At 38.4% G+C, this 21242-nt stretch overlaps 1 long non-coding RNA gene across 2 annotated transcripts; it reads left to right on the top strand.

Annotated features, from left to right (window-relative positions):
* Positions 1-396: 396 nt before the first annotated feature.
* Positions 397-16390, top strand: LOC123279052 (uncharacterized). 2 transcript variants are annotated; one of them, XR_011495960.1, is made up of 3 exons: positions 397-548; positions 2297-2402; positions 15094-16390. It is a non-coding gene; the product is annotated as an uncharacterized lncRNA (long non-coding RNA). The 2 variants fall into 2 exon arrangements; XR_006516861.2 differs by having other exon boundaries at positions 399-552; positions 15094-15843.
* The last annotated feature ends 4852 nt before the right edge of the window (positions 16391-21242 follow it).

Below are 21242 nucleotides of genomic sequence, written 5' to 3'. Positions count from 1 at the left end.
TGAACCACTGTGGAAGCAGAAACTATTCATCAGGGATTTATTACCCAGGCAAGTCTCCCTCCTGAAACCACTGCACAACCAGAGCGATGACTTCCCTCTTGCAGGTCAGAAGGGATCTCCCTCATCCCTGATATTCAGAAAGTCACTGAAAGAATCTAGTTTCGTGGGTTTCCTCTTCAGCTTCTGGGTGAGAAAATCCAGCAAGGTGCTTTGGAAACATTTGGCACTTTTTTTGTGAGACATTCAAATTGTTCCATAGACATTATCTCACCAACAGTCATTTCCTCCTGGTGAGGGACGCCAAGGAACAATTTATTCCTATCTTTAAAGGGCACAAAGAGGTTAAATGACTCATCTGTGGAGCTGGAAATAGAAGCTGTCTCCAGAATCAGCTCTGTGTATAAAAGCAACTGCCAGACGACTTCATAAACGAGTGTGAGTTAAAGGTTACTGATATTTCTCAAGACCCACTTGAGTTGCTGGAGTCATCACTTACCGGTAAACAAAGAACTCAGAAGTGGAGGAGGAATTGAAGATTGTTTTTTCAAGTAGGTACGTTTTTGTATTTCTGTGTAAGCTTTCCTCTGACTTACAGTATTCTGTAAAGAAGACTCAAGAAGATTTTCAATATCAATAGAATATCCACAGCACATAGGCAGAAATGTGCCCTGTGTTTAAAGTGCATCCGTGTTATACATCATCCATGCTGCTCCCAGCTATTAGAGGAGGATGGAGCAACACAGATATATTTAATGTGTCATGATTTTATATGACCTAGAGGTTCCTGCCTTGCAAAAGCATCATAAGAACTGGTTCAGTTCCTATATTCTTCACTATACTTTGGTAAAAGCTTGGCTGCAGAACTGTAGCCCCCATTCCTGTGGAAGGAATGGGAAAAGGTGGCAACTGATCGCATTCTCTTGCTTGAAATAATGTTTTTTTTCCACTTGGCTTTCAGGATTCCTCAATCACTCAATTTTCTTTGTATACTTCTGGCCATTCCTTGTTTAGTGTATTGCTCATTCCTCCTCCAACTGCTAAAACCTAAGAACTTGAGCTGTCCTGAGGCTTAGCCCTGGTCGCCTTCTCTCTTGTGTGTGTGCTCAGTGCTAAGTGCTCTCATCTTGTCTCTTGTTTATTCTCCCTCAGGCTCACTCCCTCCTGAGCAGACAGGCTTCCTGCCCTCACCAGGGGAACTCCAGCTTCAGAGCCTTTGCGCTCGCTGTTTCTTCTGTCTGTCCTGGTTTCCAGCGGACAGTCACAGTACCCGTCCCCTCACTTCTTTCCAGCCTCTCCTGTTCCTTGAGAAGGACCCCTTCAAACTGCCTTCCCCGTTACCGCACCCCAGTCCTCTTTTCCTGCTTTATTTTTTCTCCTTTGAAATTATTGCTATTTAACACATGAAGTTTATTTACACTATTTATTTTCCATCTCTCCTCACTACAATGTAAGTTTTGTGAAAGTAAGGACATTGTCTGTCCTGGACTATGCCCTATGCGTGGACAATGTCAGTCATGGCCACAACTCAATAAATATTCATTAGATAAATGAAGGAAAACTGATGTCATGATTAATAGAATGGCCTAAACTTTTACAAAACATGCTGATCTTCATTTGAGCCATCCCATCATGGAAAATGATTGCTGCCTGTCACAGACCCATCAAAACTCTTACGTCTATTTCATCCGTTCAATTGAACCGTATGAAACTGCCCACAATTAGACTCATTTGGCACTAAGAAGACATCGGTTTCCTATGGTTCAACCTAGATGTAAAATGAGATCAGGAAAAAAATGCAAAGCAATCTAGACAAATATCCTATGAATAAAATTGTTCTGTTTCTTCCTCAGTGATGACTGTTTCCTCCTTTGACCTCCTGAGGCTTACAAATATAGTTTTCCAATTATAAAATCTACAAGTCAAATGTTAACTTGCACTAAAAAAATAAAAGGCCTTCCAATTACCCAGAACCCCACTCGCTGTGGCGCAGCCCTACCTCTGTAGTTGCCTGAAGCTTAGAGGCTGACAGTTGCCAAGTGAGGAAAGTCTGTCTCTGGACTCGCATGTGCTTTTTTACACCCTCATGGAAAGATGATTAGTTAACAGCTTTTTATTATTATTATTATTGGAGAAATACAAAGAAAAATAATCAATCAACTCTACCAAAGATTTTGAAATATTTAGCCAAGTTCTCATTTTTTCTGTTACACCTTTCTATTTTTCTTTTAAGTAGTCTTCCTCTGAGGAAATCTATTTCAGATTATGAAAATTTCTGCATCTTTTCTCTTTTTTCAAGAGGAAAAGAGAAAAAGGAAGAAAGAGAAAAGAAAAATGCTTTTATTGCTCTGCCCTTGAATGGAAAATGATCACCAGTGAGTTTGACACACATCAAAAAATAAAAGGTAATACTCATCCCTAAATCTCTTCCATTGTTTCTTCTCCACTGCTTTAACAATGAACTGTGCTGGTCTCAGCCGGTCTCTCTCTTCCAGGGGACTCAAGCCCTCAAGTATGCTCAAACCAGTGGAATACGGGGTTTCCTCCTATGGTCACAAAAGTTGGCTACAACTTCTGTTAATTGTAATGATAGAAGTTTCTAGACTGAATTGGTTTCGTCATCTCAAGAGGATGTTGCCAAAACAAATTTGCAGAAGGTCACTTTCTCTCAATTTTCAGCTATTTGGGTTTAAAGCTGGCAGACATTTCCAATACATGTATTATCTTTACATGTTTCAACACGATTGTTTCCAAACCTATTTTTAGAAAATAAATATTAATGTATCCCAGTGCAAATAGATAGATGCCTTACATGTCAAGTATAGCAATAAATATTTAAAAAGCAACTATATGGTTCTGGTATTAAAGTCAGTTCATGAATTGACTATATTATAGCTATTGCCATAAAAATTTAATTTGCTGCTAAAACATGCATGGCTAACTTCTTAAATTAAATATTTTCTTAAAATTAAAGTTGATGTGGTAGGTAGAGTTTTTTAAATGGCCCTAGAAAGATGACCTATCTAGGGTGACGTGTCTGATATGAGGACATATCACTCCATAACTATGTTATGTATTATGGCACGGTTGCCCTTAAGATAGGGAGATTATTTGAGATTGCCTAAGTGGACCCAATATAATTACATATGCCCTGTAAAGCAGAGAACTTTGACTGGCAGCAAAAGGAAAAGCCAGAGGGGTTTGAAGCTTGAGAAAGCCCCCATGCATTGTTGTGGATTTGCAGATGGAGGGGCTACATGTGTAGGAGTGAGGGTGGCCTTAAGGAGATAGGCATACCCCCAAGTGAGAGCCAACAAAGAAAGAGAGGCCTCAGTCCCACAACTGCAGGGACCCGAATTCAGCCAACACCTGAATGGGCATGGAAGGCTATTCTTCCCAGAGCCTCCAGGTAAGAGCCCAGCCTGGCTGACACCTTGATTTCAGCCTTGCGATACACTTAGTATAGAACTCATGGGAGCCTGCCCGCACTTCTCACCTATAAACTGTGAGCTAAGAAAGGAGTGTTGTTTAAGCCACATGGCTTCTGATACATTTATGCAGAAAAGCTAATACAGTTGGCAGCTGGAACGTGTGTTCTGTGGATGGCTGGCAAAGCCATAGTTGATGAATGGCGAAGTTCAACAGTCTTTTGAGTGGCGGCAAGGGTGGAACCAATTTATGTGGTAAAGTGTCAAGTCAGTGAGCGCACTAAGTCAATGAATTCCTGCAGCACTCACTAGACAGTAATTCTCTGTGTCATATTTAAGTGAAACAAGATTTGTATAGTATGAATCTTGCATTGTAAAGTTTACCATCTGCAAAGCATAATACAATAATGGAATTTAAAAGAGTCTACATTTATTCTTGTTCTACCACTTTGCAAATTACTGATTCTTGCCGAAAAACCTCTAAAATTTTCTTAACCTCACTTTTATCAGATAAGGAAATATACAGGAACGGTTGCTGCAAGTACTCGAATATTCCAACCTTCACAATCAAGTAGATTGCATAGTGGTTAGAAACAGTATTTTAATACATGCAAAGACCTCAGAGATATAAGTAAAACTTTAACAAAAAATTTACCTTGTCTATTTAAGAAATGCGTTTGGGCTCAGGGACATGGCAACAGTAACAATATGGATACCCTCTGTATTCCAGGAGTAACGAATAATTTGAAATTAAAGATTATTATACATGTGAAAGTGCTTTGAAAACTAAATAGCCGAAACATATACATTGCTGTTTTTATTTCTATTACTGTTGTCATAACTTAAAGTGTCTTAAACTGACTTTGTAAGGTAGCACCCCAACTTCCAGCAAAGTCAGCCCCCTAAGTTTTCCTGGAGTGACATGGGTTCCATGTGATGAATATATTGTTATTTCACTTCTGACCTCACTCAACACTTAGAGTGTACCCGCTGTGACCATTGGCTCCACAGTCTCCTTCCAGTTTCCATACGGTGGAGTGGAAATGGGCCATAAGTAGGGTTTTCCCAGTGTGAAGTGTCCGGATTGTTTCTCTCCCTTTTTTGCCCTTCGCTGTTTCTGACGGATCCTAAATAGTGTTCTTTGAACCTCAAAATGTTTAGTAATCTTTTAAGAGACATACCTATTTTTGTATTTTTCCCTTAACTGGGAATTTTACCACTAAATATCTCTTGCATTATTCCATAGAGACCTTGCAAGAAGCTTCTTCAAACAAGAAAGCTATGCTTTTCAGAATGTCCCCTCTGACTGGTAGACTGTCTTTGCTATTATATTAAAGCTTTTCTTTCTGTTAGGATCAATTTCTTCCCAGGAGCCTGACTCCACACTCAAGTGACTTTATTTGACTTCCCCTACCAGTTTTCTAGAGGCAGCTGATCTCCAGGACTGGAAACAACTTAGGGTCGATACAAATAAAAACAACAAACTGAGAGAAATAATTTCATTGTTTGGATAAGTTTTTTACGTTATAGCCCAATTGTGTGTTGAGGTCAGTTGGTGTGTCTTTCATCATGGTTTTCCTTCACATTGGGCATTTTCATAAGGTATGCCATATAAAACTCTCGTCTGAGAACCACTAGTTTACGGAGAATGTTTTAGAAAGCAATAACTCTACATCAGGCCATTACAACACTAAAATCTTCTAAATCATTTACTCAAGAACTTTGAGAAGGGAAGGAAATTGGTAGAACAAGCACCAGGTTCAACTGGTCAGAAGGCAAGTGTTTGATTTTATTTTCTTTCTTTGCTGAGGAAGATTTGTCCTGAGCTAGCATCCATTACTAATCTTCCTGTTTTGTATGTGAGCCAACACCACACCATGGCCACTGACATACGAGTCGTGCAGATCTGTGCCTGGGAACTGAACCCCGGCCACTGAAGCAGAGCGTGCTGAACTGAACCACTAGGCCACCAGGGCTGGCCCAAGGGTTTGATTGTTGATCTTGAATCTTGGTTCTAAATCTAAGTTATGTCACCAGTTTTAAAAATTGACAACATTTCTAGGCCTCAGCCTCCACACTTAGTAAGGATAACCCTACATGTATAATCTTCTCATAGGGCTAATAAATAGAAAATAAAGAATTACAAGTTCTCTCTTCATGGGAGGTGGAATTTTCATGATAACAATGGCATAATACAATGGCATTGATATATATTAACTAATATTAGATATCATATTATCTAATGCTTAATACATATTTTATTAAATAATCATAATTTATGTGGTAGTTATAATAAAATGTGTATTTTAGACACACGTTGCTGGAAAATTTTGGTCTCAGAAAATAGAGCCAGATTATTAAAGGTTAAGAGAAGAATCGATGAGCTTGAATGAAGAAGCTAACCACAGGATAGATTTAACAGGAAAGTCCCGTCACGTGTTTTAGAGCCCCATTGCCTTAACTCTCAGCAAATAAACTTATCTCCTCTTTCTACATTCCTGTACTTTTAGTCCTTATGAGCATATTGCTACTTATCTAGATGTAATTTTCCTCATTTCTAAAATAAAAGCAATTGGATTAGATCTTAGAACCTTAAAGTGTTTCTAAGAAATTCTAGTCTTATAATGTGTTTGGGAAATAAAAGGAGTCTTTGTCAAACAGTTTGGGAAACACTCATGGCATGCTCCTACCTTAAAGCTACATGATGTACATTCATATTCACACACTAACAGAATTGAGAAAACCTGGAGTATAAAAACTCACTTATGTTCGCTTAACCTAGCTCTTATCAAAGCGGTGGTTCAAAGCCTTTAACCCCGCCCACATCCCCTTCCTCCTACAATTTTAGTGCAAACCTGCCCAACTCCTATCTGCCAGAACTGCTTTCTTTTGCCTGAGGGCTGTCTCTGTCCCCACTCCTGTGTTTGGCCTGCCCACGAGAGGACCAGAAATGCTGAGGAGGTAGCCCCATCCTTACCTCAGCATCCTCTGCAGGAATTGGTGAGCTGTGCACTCTGGTTCCCTAGTACTCCGAGGGGCATATATGACACTGGCTTCCAGTTTTGCCAAGAACCAAGCTCAGCTCACCCTCAGTGGAATCCGTCATCATAGTGGACCATTTCAGGGGACATTCCTTCCTTGTCCTTCTTTCCTGATGTTCACTTTACCTCCCAAAAAAAGCATTTCCACTCAGGGTCTGCCTGGGATAAGGAAGGAGTCTAAGTTAAGACACATTTGGAAATCAGTGGGCTACAATATCTTAATGGCTTCCACCAGCCCCACTTTTCGATGACCCAAATATATTAAGAGATGATTTCTGACAGTTTCAGGACACAAACCTCCAGTACCTGGCTTCTGTGAGTCACTTAATAAATGTTTCCTGAATAAATTCTTTTCTCCAGAGGGCAAAACCACAGATGTTGCAAAGGAAAAAGCGTGAATCCCCAGGACACCACTTTTGAACTTCCCATCTTTGGGGAGACTTAGTGGACGTAAGGGCTGTGTCCTGGCTGTTTTTCTGCCGCCTCCTTGATCAGCCTTTTGTCTCTTTGTCCCTCTCGTGGCTTTATCTCCAGTGATACAAAGCATCAATGCTTCTGTCTGCCATCTCCACACCTGGCTTGTCGAATCCATAAGAGATTCTTATTCCCTCTATGTCCTATTCCCTTCCAATTCACCAATCTATATTCTATTCCCTTCCAATTCACCTTCACAGATGGAGGAAAAAGACCTGCTTAAATCCAATAATAAGGCCATTTACTGCGAGTCTACTACGTCTCCATGATGGACTATGTACATAGAATGGATCCATTAACTCTTGATATACATGACTTCGTTAAATCTTCAAAGAAGTCATGAGTAAACATTGTGAGCCCATTTTGCAGATGAAGAAATGGACACAGGGAACTTAAGTCATTCTTTCCAAAGGCATACAGCCATTGAGGGGCAGAGCCAAGTTTCTAAATGAAGCAGAGGATGCCAAAATTCATCTCTTAATTTCTATCTTTGTTTTTCATTTTAAATAACATTTTTTTGTGCTTTTAATAAGAAAATGAACAAAAATGACTCCCATTTCACATTGCCCACAAAACTCCAATTTTCCTTTCTATTTTTAAATTCAAGCTTATTGAGGTATAATTACATACAGTAAAATTGCCCCTTTTTAAGTGTACTGTTCAATGAGTTTTGATAAATGGCTTAGATCTTGATTTAAGAAAAGCAGAAGTGGTGTCAAATATCAGTTCTGTCACTTACTAGTCTTGTGACTATGATAAAGTAGCTAAGATATTGTAAGCCTGTTTGCCGATCCTTAGAATGATGTAAATAATAATACACATTTCATAGTCGTTGCTAAGCATGGTTTCTGGCAAAGGGAATTAATTAGGATACCAAAGTAATACTTCCGTAGACGATTTTTGTGTGTGTGCCCAGAAAGAGTTAATAAAAATTTGATGTTCCCCTTACAGACAAGTTTAGGGACTAGGACAACCTTGGTGATTGATAGATTGCTATAGCCAATGTGACTTTTAATTAAAGTGCTTAATTAATTCAGTTAATGAGCCAAACCATGCTGGATGTCACGGAAAGTGAGGCGGGCAGGAGTCCCTAATTTTTAGAGTCCATAGTTCTGCCCCACAGCACCAGGATTTCCTTTTCTTCCCTGTGTCTCACTTTACGTACCTGTCTCGTCTTCTGTTTTCCTCTTCGTTGGAAAGAAAGGACTTTGTCGGAGTTGATATTTTATCAGGGCTGCCACAAAAATATTATTTCCCCAGTTGACAACTACCTTTCACCCCATCCCAACTCCTCTGTGCTTTTCAAACCTCCTTGATGTACCACTGGAGATGTATGGTAATCGTTTTCAAATTTCACTGATAAAAACGGCTACCAGTTATAGCTGCCTTATTTTGGGTCACCAGATAAAGTACAGGACATGTTTCTTTAGTAGGTTTATAAGCATGTCTTATACTTTTGGACATGTTCATGTTAAAAAAAAAATTATTATCTGAAGTTCAAATTTAACTGTCTATTTTTATTTGTTAAATCTGGCAACTCTTGCCATGTTATGTTCCAGAAATTGTGTCAACCTCTTCAAATGTGTTATTTCTTTTGATCTATATGATGATATTGTGAGGTCAGTGCAGTTTTCCTCACTTTGTAAATGAGTCTTAGAGATGTTAAGAAAGAGGTTCAGGGTCATACAGCTCTTTCAGAACAGATTGGCCAACACAACACAACACCACTTCGCAAGGAAAGACTGGAAAAGTGCTTCCTGGGACGTCCATCACAGTTACCAACTGTGGGACATTAGGAAACCTTATGTAACTTTTGTTTTTAAAGATATGTGAAGATGTGTGATTGAATGAAAAGAGTCTGTTTTAGAGTGATATGAAGGTTAAATTTCACTTTATAGTTTTTAAAAAATTTATTTGCATTTTTAGCTTTCTCTTTTGAAATAACCTTGACATTAAAAAGTTGCCAAAATAATACAAAGAATTATTGAATTCACCTCACTCACCTTCTCCAAATGTTAATCTTTTATAATTACAGTAAAATTATCAAAACAAGGAAATTAACATTGATATAAATTATTCAGTTTTTGCCAATTGTTCCACCTATGTCCTTTTTTAAATTAAAATTCAGTACAGAGTCACACATATTTAAGCTGTCGTGTCTCCTTAGTCTATCCCAATTTGGAACAGCTCAATTTTTCTTGGTGTTTCATGACCTTGGCACATTTGTAGAATAAAAGTAGTTATTTAACAGAATGTCCATGGAACAAAATAAATATTTATGACCCCATTCTGTTATAAATAAGTATTAGGTAATGCTCTGTTTAATAGTATAATTCCAAATAAGGTAATGCTCTGTTTAATAGTATAATTCCAAATAACAAATATGGAAGAAACGACAGAAATGGAAAATCAATATTTGACTAAAACTGTAGCAATAATTATTTCTGGCCAATAATCATCAATGGATGCTAAAATTAGTGGGTGAAAGTATGATGAGAAGCAAGATATTTGTATAGTTTCAAACTTTTTACCACAGATATTTATAAATTTCAAAGGGTAAGAGTCACTTTACAGTGGAGAAACTTCACAGACAACATCTTAACCAAGTGATCGCCAATCATGAGACATAGCGACGCTTATGTCTCCTGGTCCGATGCAGTGAGAAGAGTCCAACCCCAGTTGAGTGGTGCTCTTGTCAAAAATGCACAACCTGAATTTAATCACAAGGAAACATCAGACCAACCCATCTTGAGGAACATTCTACAAAACAACTCATTACTTCACTACATAACATTTTAAACATACAGAAATATAACAGCATGGTTAAACAAATGCAAGCATTTGTCCAATTTGCACCCGCACTTTTGTAATGAAAATAAATGTTTCAAAAAGTGATGAAGCCCCACCTGTCTCTTTCTTTCCTTCCCTCCCCAGATTTTACCATCATCCTAAAGTTGATGTGTATCAGTCTCATGCATATTCTATACTTTTATCACTTGTGTACGTACACATAAACTATACACACTGTGGTAGGCTGACCAATAGTCCCCTAAGTGTGCACAACCTAATCCCCTAGTTTGCATTGTTTGAATTAGAATCTCACCTTACGTGGCAAAAAGAGACTTTGCAGATGTGATTAAATTAAGGATCTTGAGACAGGGAGGTTATCCTGGTGGGCCCAGCATATAATCACAAATGTCTTTACGAGAGAGAGAGGAAAAGGGAGATTTGAATACAGTAGAGGAGAAAGCAATGTGGTCATGGGAGCAGAGACTGAGTGACGGGACTGGAAGGCGAGGAATGCCAGCAGCCTCTAGAAGAGGAAAGACAGAGAACGTGTTCTCTGGAGGGACCAGAAGGAAGAAGCACTGCAGACACTGTGGTTTGAGCCCAGTAAGACTCATTCTGGACTCCTGACCTCCAGAATCTAAGAGAATAAATTTATGTTGTTTTAAGCACTGGAATTTGTGTTAGTTTGTTACAGCAGGAATAGGAAACATCACACATACTATGGATTTGTGTTAATATTTGCATACGTCAAATATGTAAATAATTTTTGCGTACAAAATTAAATTCAACTTTATAATTTTGAGATTTACTAACGTTTATACCCAGTGAATGCTTTCATTGTAACTGTTACATTATCATCCCGGTGAATGAAGCAATCGTCTTCACTAACCCATTCTCAGGTGACTATGTAGTTCAGGTTCATGTCTGCTTTCCTGGTATATCATCACCCTCTCTTTTCTCCCAAAAAACAAAGTAAGCTTTGCTTTTTTCCCCTGAAATTTCCCCCAAAATTCTCTTTGTCAAAATTACTCTTATAAATTTCCTATCACACATGATCATCTTTTTTCAAACACTCTTGCTATTACATTTTCTTCTATGTTTTGCTATCACACGAGGAAGCATTGAATATGCTCTCACATGTCCTCTTGTGCACACGTGTAAAACATCTTTCTAGAGTTGACCCAAGAAGTGGAATTCTTGGGTAATATATGGATGGGCATTGCCAGTTTTGCTAGACTTTGCCAAATTGCTCCTCAAAGCGATTGTTCCTGCTCCTTAATATTTCATCCTAGCAGGTGTAATTTTTTTTCCTATCCAATGAATGTAAGTTGGCATCTGTATTACTTAGGTAAAAAAACAAATTTTCCCAACAAAGAGATCAAAAAAATATAGTGGATCAAATAAAATGGAAATTTATTTGTCCCTAGTGTGCTGTTCAAACAGAGTGACCCAGGGCTGGGAGATTGGTGCTGCCAACCTTGACCCGGTACTTAATGGCTCTCTAGTCTGTGCCGTGTCCCTGGTTGAGTGGGTTTGGAGGTCGGGGAGAGAAAGTTCAAGGCAAAGGTTTGCATTTTTAAGATGACTGGAATATTGCACACTTCATTTATTCTCATATCTTGTCAGCACACCCATAGTCACATTACCTCACCTAATTGCAAAGAGAGATTGGGCATGCTGTATTTTGCTTGGTGACTACACCTGGGGGCATGGGCTCCTACTATGTAAAGAGGGGAGGAAATCAATATTGGGAATCAGTTAATGGTGTCTATCAGAATCTGCACCCCTGGATGCCTAATAAGCTATGTACACTCTTCCCACATATAGAGCATGAGCCTTTCCACAACAGAGGCAAATAAAGCTCAATGCAGTTTTGCAGCCAGCTCTAACTACAGGAATTTGGGGTGACAAGCAGTCCTCTCCACAGAAAGTCTAATCCTCCCCATATATAATAATGGAGTAGAAGCAACAAACTACAATAAAGAACTCCTGCAGACGATGGATGAGGGGACATCAGCAGTCACTGCCCTGTTGCAACAAAGTAATCCTGACGGACAGGAATGGTGAGGACCCCTGCCCTTGGAGTGGTAGGAGAAATTCCTTGTTAAACATTCTCCCACCGCCACCAACCCTCTCTTCCCTTCTGGTCTATTTTCTTCCATAAATACACAATAAAGTCATCACGTCCCAATAACTTTTTTAGTCATAGTTCTTAAAGCGGCAGACTTTCCTCATACTACTTCCTTTTATTTAATTTGAGACTTCTCTGCTCACTTCCTTATTCCTCACTAGTGAGAGCCATCTACAGTAGCGTCCTCTGAAATAAACTGCTTAGGCGAGAAGGCAACCAGCCTAAGACCTGGCTTACATGGTCTAGCTAGAAGCACTAACCAGAGTCCTGTGAGAGAGAGGCTGAGAGCCAATCTTATCTCCTTTCCTTGGGGATAGATGAGCAGTTAACCTTCCCAACCATTGAAGCCCTGAGGGTCAGAATTCTTAGTCAGATAGCCACAGAGTGATCTTTAACCTGTTTCCAAATTTTGTATATCTTTTTCTGATAAAGCTATTATATAAGTAAATTGTGGCCTTAATTAAGAAAGTCATACCATAAGAAAAACTTCTGCTAACAATTAAGTTTTCCAGTGGAAATTGACATGGAATTTGCATATTTAGATGGGGCTTATAGTGCTTCCTACAAGCCCAGCTGGTGAATGGCATCAAGCACTTGGTGAAATTTCTTTCAGCTTCTGCTGACTTCCACTTCTATTGACTATGAAATTTACAACTCTGTAGGGACGGAGATTTACTCGCTGCTTTTTGTCTGTTGAAGATGCAAATAATTTCTGTCCAGTGGAACAGACAATCACAGAGATTGTGCTTCATGACCATACTGGACATTAGACAATTTTGTATCTAACTCAACATTTTTATGTTATATTCTTTTAACTGTTTTATATGCCTAATTCCTTAGGTGGCCTTTAGATTGGCTTAACATCTTAATGGCTCTCATTTATTAATGAATCAACTAAAATCACTTTATGTTTGAGTGAGAGGTATAATTTTACTTTAAAAAAATTACATGTCAAGAGCTTACAATAATCTGTTTATTTACTGGTGCAAATTATTTCCCTCAAATTCTGATACATTGTTCCTGTTCAATATAAATTTTTCCTATTTAGCAACTAATTTTAACTTAATGGAAAATTTAATGAAGATACACTGCAATGTCAAAACTGTGTTCACTTCATGTTGAAACAGAGTGATAGTACTGTTTCTATGAGGATGCAACACTCAAATATTCAGAGCTTTAAAATATATTTAGATCATTTCAACAGTATTAGCATTTTGAAACTATTGGTCTAGATAGAATTCCAGCAGGTTTTAACCCCGTCAAAAACATAAGTACTCTTAGAAAACAGTTATAAAACAAATTTCAGAAAGATAATGTCTAGTTTTTCATTTTGAATAAAGAATGGTATAATATAATAATCTTTTGTTCTTAATGAGAGGTAGAGTTTAAAGCTAACTCTTAATTTTAGACAAATAGTGTTTCATTTAGAACAAGTTAAGCCATAACGATCACCGCAGGTGTGCAATGCGTCCAATGCGCTTGATTCTCTGTAAATGCTCGGCCACGCAGGAGGGCACAGTCGCTTTGGAAGTCTCTGAGATTTCCTGTTAGAAACAGAGGTTAGGATAGATTTGTCATTTTGTTAACTAGCTTGGGGGGAAAAAAGTACAAATCTCAGAAAAGAGTATTTAAGAACAGAATTGGATCAAAGCAAGTTTCCTTCTTTTTAAAAATTATCCTTTTTATATTTTATAACATCTAACGCCATCTTTAAGTTTCATCATATTTACCTACGAGTTTACTAAGTACTGTGGATATTTACATTTTTTTGCATAAAACATGAATACTTTTTTTTCTTTTATTGGACAAAAGACATAATCAAATAAAAATAATAAATTCTAAGAAATAATCTAGGAAGGGCTTTAATAACTTTGTCATAAATAGAATTGAAATGTTCTTGCTTAATATTTAGAGTAAAAAGTTGAAATTATTAAATATCTTAGTCATTGAAGAAATGTTCCCCTTTCAACTGAAAAATTAACAATCATGTAAGATGGGAAAAAAGACTTATTCATACATGTGGCATGCATGCTTCTTATACACCAGACACACCTTTACGTAGTTGGAAAAACTTCTTCAATGAGAAAAACTTCCGCTTTTTAGAAAAGCTGTTAGCATCTTAAGGTGCTGAAATCATGGGTGATTTCTCTTTTCTTTCTTTTCATTTTCATGCTTTTCTGTGCTATCAATCACTCCTTTCATCAGTGGTCTGCAACATGCTGTGTACATCATTGTTTTTTTCCTCCTGCGTAGCATTCTGTTGCATGACGATGCCAGAGTTGTTTATCCATTTCCTTCTCGATAGACTTTGGGGTTGTTTTCACTTTGGCACACTCATGAAGAAGTTCTTATAAACATTATTGTAGTAAGTCTCTTGTGGACATAACACACTCATTCTCTTGAATGTTTACCTAGGAAAAGCATCTCTTGGTTACTGGAAGCATGTAAGTTTAATACTGTGAACTAAGAATGTCTGAAAAGTTTGCACCATATGTGGAAGATAAAAAAACAAATACATAGATTTGGGGAGCAGATTGGTGGTTACTAGAGGGGAGAGAGAGGGCCAAAGGAGTAAAGTGGGTCATGCATACGGTGATGGATGAAAACTAGACCTTTAGTGGTGAACACGAAGCAGTCTATACAGAAACTGAAATATAATGATGTACACCTGAAATTTACATAATGTTATAAACCAACGTGGCATCGATAAAATTCCTATGATCTACTCTTCTCTACTATACCCTCTCTTTTGTTCTTGATATGAATAATTAATACTATTTTCTTTTGTCTTAATTAATCTTGTGAGTTTATCAGTTTCACTATATTACTATAGTTATGTATCTTAATGTTATTTTATAAATTTTGCAACAAATTGCCCTTTTTGTTGTTTAAACAGGCAATAGTCTTTATTTTTTAATATTTGTTTTTCCTCACATATTTTTTATATTCCTGGTAATGTTTATTCCTCCAATAATTCCCTACCTTCATGTAGATTCAGTTCCATCATCCTGAAGAATTCCCCTTAGTATTTCTTGAATAGAAGGAATACTATTGATAAATTCTTTCTGCTGCTTCTCATCATCAAAATATATATTTCCTTCTCAGATGTTACTTTGAATTGATTTTGAATGACCTTCTTAAGAGACATAATTGCTTCCTTGGTTTAATAGAAAAGAGAAAGAAAAGATATGCAATTAATTTAATAATGCTGGAAAGCTCTTTCCATTGACAGCATCCCATGGTGTGAAGTCACCAGCTAGAAGAAAAGTGGCTGAAGCCTTGCTAATAGAGCAGCATCTCTGTTCCCCTGTGCTATTCCTGCTTGATTAATTCTCGCTTACTCGGAGCTATGTGGCGTCAAAGATTCTTTGTGAGGACTGAGTCTTTTTCCAAAAATAAAGAAAGAGAAGTTCTCAGTTTGAACTTTAAAGTGGCCTCTCTGACCGGGAACACAGGAAGGAAGCACATGCCAGAAGCACATGCCAGAAGCACACTACCACTTTGGGTAACAATCATCTTAACAAGCCTGGGCTCAGCTTCCCTTGTCGAAAAGAAAAGAAAAGAAATCCAAGGAATATTTTTTACTCTACAAGTTTGCCATTTACCAAAATGGCTTCACAAATAATTTCTTTTTTCTTTAACTGTATCACTATTTTTATGACATAACTTGTGTGTCATAATTCTACTGAAAAAGAGAAAAAGCAGCCCTGACTGTTGTCAGCCTGGAGATAATCTGGCTCTACAGACTATGCCGTACCAAACAGAAACCAATTCACAGAGCTGATTGTGATGGCAGGAGACAAAAACAAGACCACTGTAATTATGTCTGAACACAGACAAAAAGAAGAACAAAACCACACATGTGACCAAAATTCCACTTCTTCTCGCAAACATCAGTGATGACTGCATCTATATCAATTATAGCTGTGGCCCTCCTCTTTGCCTCCCAACTGCTAAATAAAAAATTATTTAAGTACCGAATTAAGTAATTTGTCATGTGCTCAATCCTCTAATAAGCTCTCCTTAGACCCTCTGACTGAGACCACTATCATTTCACTTTAGTGTGCTGTCTCCCTTGTTGCCTCTTTCCGATAAACCCAAGTTTGTCCGTCTGATGGTATGGTTTTGGCCTAGAGGGCATTGACACTACTAATAAGATATCTTTGCTGAAAGATCTGATGTTAGATGAGATCTTTTTCCTTTTGTTTTTCATTTCTGTTTCTTTTTTCTTCAAAAACTTTGAGATTGGTGGAACAAACTCCCTTCAAAAAAGATAGCATAGAAAAATCAGTTAAAAAATTTACAACTCTCCTATTTATGTTAAAATTCCCTCTCTAGGGGCTGGCCCCGTGGCCGAGTGGTTAAGTTCGCGCGCTCCACTGCAGGCGGCCCAGTGTTTCGTTGGTTCGAATCCTGGGCGCGGACATGGCACTGCTCGTCAGACCACGCTGAGGCAGCGTCCCACATGCCACAACTAGAGGAACCCACAACGAAGAATACACAACTATGTACCGGGGGGCTTTGGGGAGAAAAAGGAAAAAATAAAAAAAATATTTAAAAAAAAAAAAAAATTCCCTCTCTAGTCCCCGAGAGAGAGTTTTGCTTCCAGTGTCATGTAGTAAGCTCCTAACACAGGACTCTCCCAAAAGAAACAACTATAAACTCTGAGGAAAATTACACAGTCCCCGGAGGATGGACAAAAGCTGTCAGATTTTGGCAGTGAGTCAAAACTTGGAAGAGGGACCAGCACTGGGTAAGTTCCCCAGTTTTCCAACTTTAGCTTGAGGGGCAACTGCATGTGCAGTGCAGGGCAGCTGTAACGCTGACTGAAAACTCATCTTTCTGGCCTGACCAACTGGGCTCAGGGCAATGACAATTAACCGTACATAAACGCTAATTCTCTGTATAAACTCTACTGAATTGGCAGAGTTATGTGATTCCTGAAACATGCATATACTCGGCAGTCTCAAAGTGGCTTTCTGCTAAGACCAGAAGAACTACGCAGATTGGAAATGCCGTTCAACACAGACAAGACAGAGCTAGGAGTCTGAGTGTAACCTGATAAAATAAAGCATCAACACTCTTTGGAGAAGGACAACAGAACCCAGAATCTCCACAACGTAGCTTAAAGAATGTCCAGAAATTGTGATGAATATATTGCAGAGACTCTGGACTAAGTTCAAGCTCTCTGAAAAGTTTATATTTGTTTGATAACTCTTTGTTTAGTTGGACTCAAACTCCCATCTCTAGCTCATTTATGCTAGGAGAAATCTAAAATCTTTGCCCAGTTCTTTCAGCTTCCAGCTGCTGTGTTTGCCCAGATCTCTGGAGTATCTTCCATGCATGTGTAGTTTAGTGCTCAGGTAAGCTTTTAGAAAGGATTTATGTACAGGTTCTGAAGCTTTCTCTCCCTGCAGCTCCCTCCTTTCTAAGACTCTATGCTTTTCCTGCTAGTCTGACAGCCCTGAAAATTGTCTTCTGACATATCCAGCCAGTAAATATTAAGCTTTGAATAGCCCACCCTCAGACAAAAAGCCACAGATATTCAAATCTTACCCAGTATCATTCCCATCTTCAAAAGTTGACTTCCTTCTGTTTTCTGCCTACTTTTGCTAAATCTATAGTTCCATTAAATATGTTTTAAAGGATAATATTTTGTCTAAATTTCATAATTTTTATCTATATGAGGGTTAATCAGACCAAGCTACTTTGCAATTGCTGAACACTGAATTCCCATTGCTCCAATGCAGGGCCATTACACATGTTTCATGGCGGTCAGTGTAATTTTGCCTTCCTATGGATGGGAGAAACTTACTGGGGTCTATCTGACTAAAGTATATAGAGGAAAGTACGGTAGAAAACCAGGAGGTCAAGCTACATTCAATAATGTTACTAGAACTTGTTTATTATACATTTATACATTTAATGACCTTTTTACCTTTCAGATACTTGTTGAAGACAAGAAAGCATCAACAGATTCTTTACATATAGCTTGAACAACATGGAAATTTTTTTCTCTCTTTTTAACTGTTTAACTGTTGCCCTTGATTTCCTGTCTCCATCACTGTGATACATTTCAGAACTTATTTTGGAAAAATAAAAATTTACAATTTCACAGTAGTCACTATGGCAAGCACACCTGGGGATGGGAATTGGGAGGGAGAATAAAAGCAGAGGAGAAGGAAAGGGGCTTCTTAATGCTAGGTTGTAGAAGCTTCTAGCATTACTTTTGGATGCTTCCTTGTGGTTTTCCAAAGACTGTTAAAAAAAGGGGAGAGGGAGGAGGTTTTCTTGGTGAAAAACGGAGGCTCATATTACTTTCGGCTCTATGGACCATGATGTGTTAGCACTCACTCCCAGAAACAGCAAAGTGTTGAAACCACGCTAGCAGCTACGGCTCTAAGAACACAAATAGGAATTTATAACACCTACTGACGCACTTCACTGCCCACTGAGTCAAACTGAATGAGCTGAGTCTTGGCCGTTGTGGATTCAATAGGTGGAGAAACTGCTCTATAAATATCTAAGTCTCCTTTTGTAAGAGAATATAAAAATAGTACCTCTGCTCGCTCCTCGAAGTTTTCCTGTGTTCACTGTGGGTATGATAACACCTGGACAGCTTAGTTTCTACAGATACAAGGGAAATAAATAGTGGCCCTACATAAACCCAAACATCACACAAATCCTGACCAAAGAAGTCAAAGACGAGTAGCAGCTTGGTGCTTCCTGTGTATTATTTATGCTCAATGCATTAGGTTCAAAGAAATCTGGAATCCATGTTAAAAAAAATGGCCTATAAAGATAGGATAGTAAAACAAATTGTTAATATAATATCTTAATCAGTAAATGTTTATTTCACCTAAAAAAGTCAACACTAGCAGACAATGAATTAAGCAAAAAAGGTCACCGATCCTTTTCTACAGTGGGCAGCCTCTAAAACGACTGCCAATGATCCCCACCTCCTAGCACACATTCCCTGGTGTATATAACCTCCTCACTGTAGGGGCTGGACCTAGTGACTTCCAACCATAGAATACAGCACAAGCAATGAGATGTCACTTCTGTGATTAAATAGCCTTAAAACTGTCGTTTCTTGAGTACAATTCTTTCTCTCTCTGTTCATCTCTCTCAGAATCCTCACTCTGGGAGTAATAAGCTACCACCCTGTTAGCTACGCTAGGGAGAAACCCATGTGACCAGAAACTTACATCTCTAGCCAACAGCCTGTGAAAGCCAAAGGACTGACAAGAGCCAGAAGAGTGTTCTTGGAGATGGACCTTCCCATCATCGCTTCCTGAGTCTCTTGCAGTTGGGCTGACACTGTAACTGCAGCTTTGTGAGTAACCCTGACCCAGAATTACAGCTAAGCCACACCTGGATTCCTGACCCAGAGAAACTTGAGATAATAAATGTTGTTTTCAAGCTACTACATTTTGAGGTATTAGCAATATCTCAGTCGATAACAAATACTCCTATTAAGTATTCTCTAAGAGCTTTTGTAGTTGAACACTATAATTACTTATAACAATCAAGATAACTTCATTTCTATTATAGTAGAAGTTGAAAATAAGAGAGTATAGCATGGTTTTTAGCTGTAGTAGCTACAACAGGTGAGAGTAGTGATGATAAAAAGAAAACAAACACTTGTTTACTTAACAAACACTTACTAAACAACTATAATTTTCCAAAAGTTATGAAGAGTTCTCCAAAGGCAGAGCACAGGTCATCTTGAACCTTTCAGGCTAATAATGAATTACGACGCCGTGTGATAGGTGTTACAGCAGTGGTGCATGAGGAACCTCTCCCTGCAATGAATGATTGATGAGTTCAAAGTCTATTATCAAGAAACAGCCAATGAAGAGCTGACCAGGTGGTGCAGTAGTAAGCGCGCACATTCTGCTTCGGTGGCCCGGGGTTCGCTGGTTCGGATCCCGGGTGCGGACATGGCCCCACTTGGCAAGCCATGGTGTGGTAGGCGTCCCACATATAAAGTGGAGGAAGATGGGCACGGACGTTAGCTCAGGGCCAGTCTTCCTCAGCAAAAAGAGGAGGATTGGCAGCAGATGTTAGCTCAGGGCTGATCTTCCTCAAAAAGTAAATAAATAAATAAATAAAATAAAAAGAAACAGCCAATGTAAAAGGGCTCTGCCAATTTGGAAACAAAAACTTGATGTTATAACATGAAGAAAGCCAGAAGTGAGACTAAAGTGAGAAAACAAGTTACCAAACATGGATTTAGAGAACAAAAATGCATAGAGATTATCTGATCTTGGGCCGATCACAAAATATGTGCTTTGCTCTCCACATCTGTGAAATAAGATAATTCTGACCAGCCTACTTCAAAGGGTTATACGAAGTCTTAAAGAGACCATTGATGTCTAAATATACTTAGCAAAGAGTTGATTACACATATAATTATTACTCTAGAAAGAAATCAAGATATGAAAGTCAAGGACTGCCCTCTTTGAGAAGTGGTCACCAAGAATGACCGATGCAAAGAGCTGCAGCACAGTTGATGAACATTTCCTCAGCAAAGCCCAAGAAAGTGGGGGCATGCTTCTGGGAAATGATCTTGGATTCTTTCAGGATACCGAAGGTTGATATAACGATCACTTAATCAACACAATGCCTACCATGTGCTGTAGAAATGCCACCACTTCTTGGTACTATGGATACAGTGATGATCAAAATATATAATGTCCCTAACCTCAGAGAGCGTACTTTGAAAACTGTTTACAGTGATCTATGAACTTATTCAAATCTGGATTTGAAGTCTAAGGTCATCAATTATTTTTTGTATGACTTTGGGCAATCCACTTGACCAATCCATGTTTTATTTCCTCAGATGTAAAGTGTGTCTAATAACATTTGCTTTGTATTTCTCTTGACAAGATTTGATGAAATAAAATATAAAAAAATGAGTACCTTGCTCAATGTTTGGCATTCAGTATACATGTAATAAATATAATTTTTATAATTTATTTTATTTTAACATTCCTTAAGGACATATATACCAGACACTTTTCTAGCTCATAGTCAGGTGTGTTGTGCAAGTCTTCCAGCCAATCATAGAGAAACCTAGTGCCTTGAGTTTTTTAAGCATAAATCCCCTTAGAATCACTCCCAGTTACACAGTTTCTCAGAATTCCAGAATGCACTTGCCTTGCTCTGACGTGTTATGTTTCTCAAGACTCTGTGATGTACAGATGCTGGCAACACCCTCCTCAACCTTATTCAACTGGCATATTCTTCACTCAATGTCAAGTTGCTGCCTAATGTGCTACCTGAGGAGCCCATTTCTGTTTACCCTCTTTCCATGCAAACGAGGTCATGTGCCCCCACGACAGTTCTTCCTTCATGCTCCAAACATCCTGCCTTCTC

The sequence above is a fragment of the Equus asinus genome, chromosome 20, assembly GCF_041296235.1.
Source record: "Equus asinus isolate D_3611 breed Donkey chromosome 20, EquAss-T2T_v2, whole genome shotgun sequence".
In the NCBI taxonomy this organism is placed as follows: domain Eukaryota; kingdom Metazoa; phylum Chordata; class Mammalia; order Perissodactyla; family Equidae; genus Equus; species Equus asinus.
Note: the sequence above shows the minus strand (reverse complement) of the source record. Positions and strands in the feature narration are given on the sequence as shown.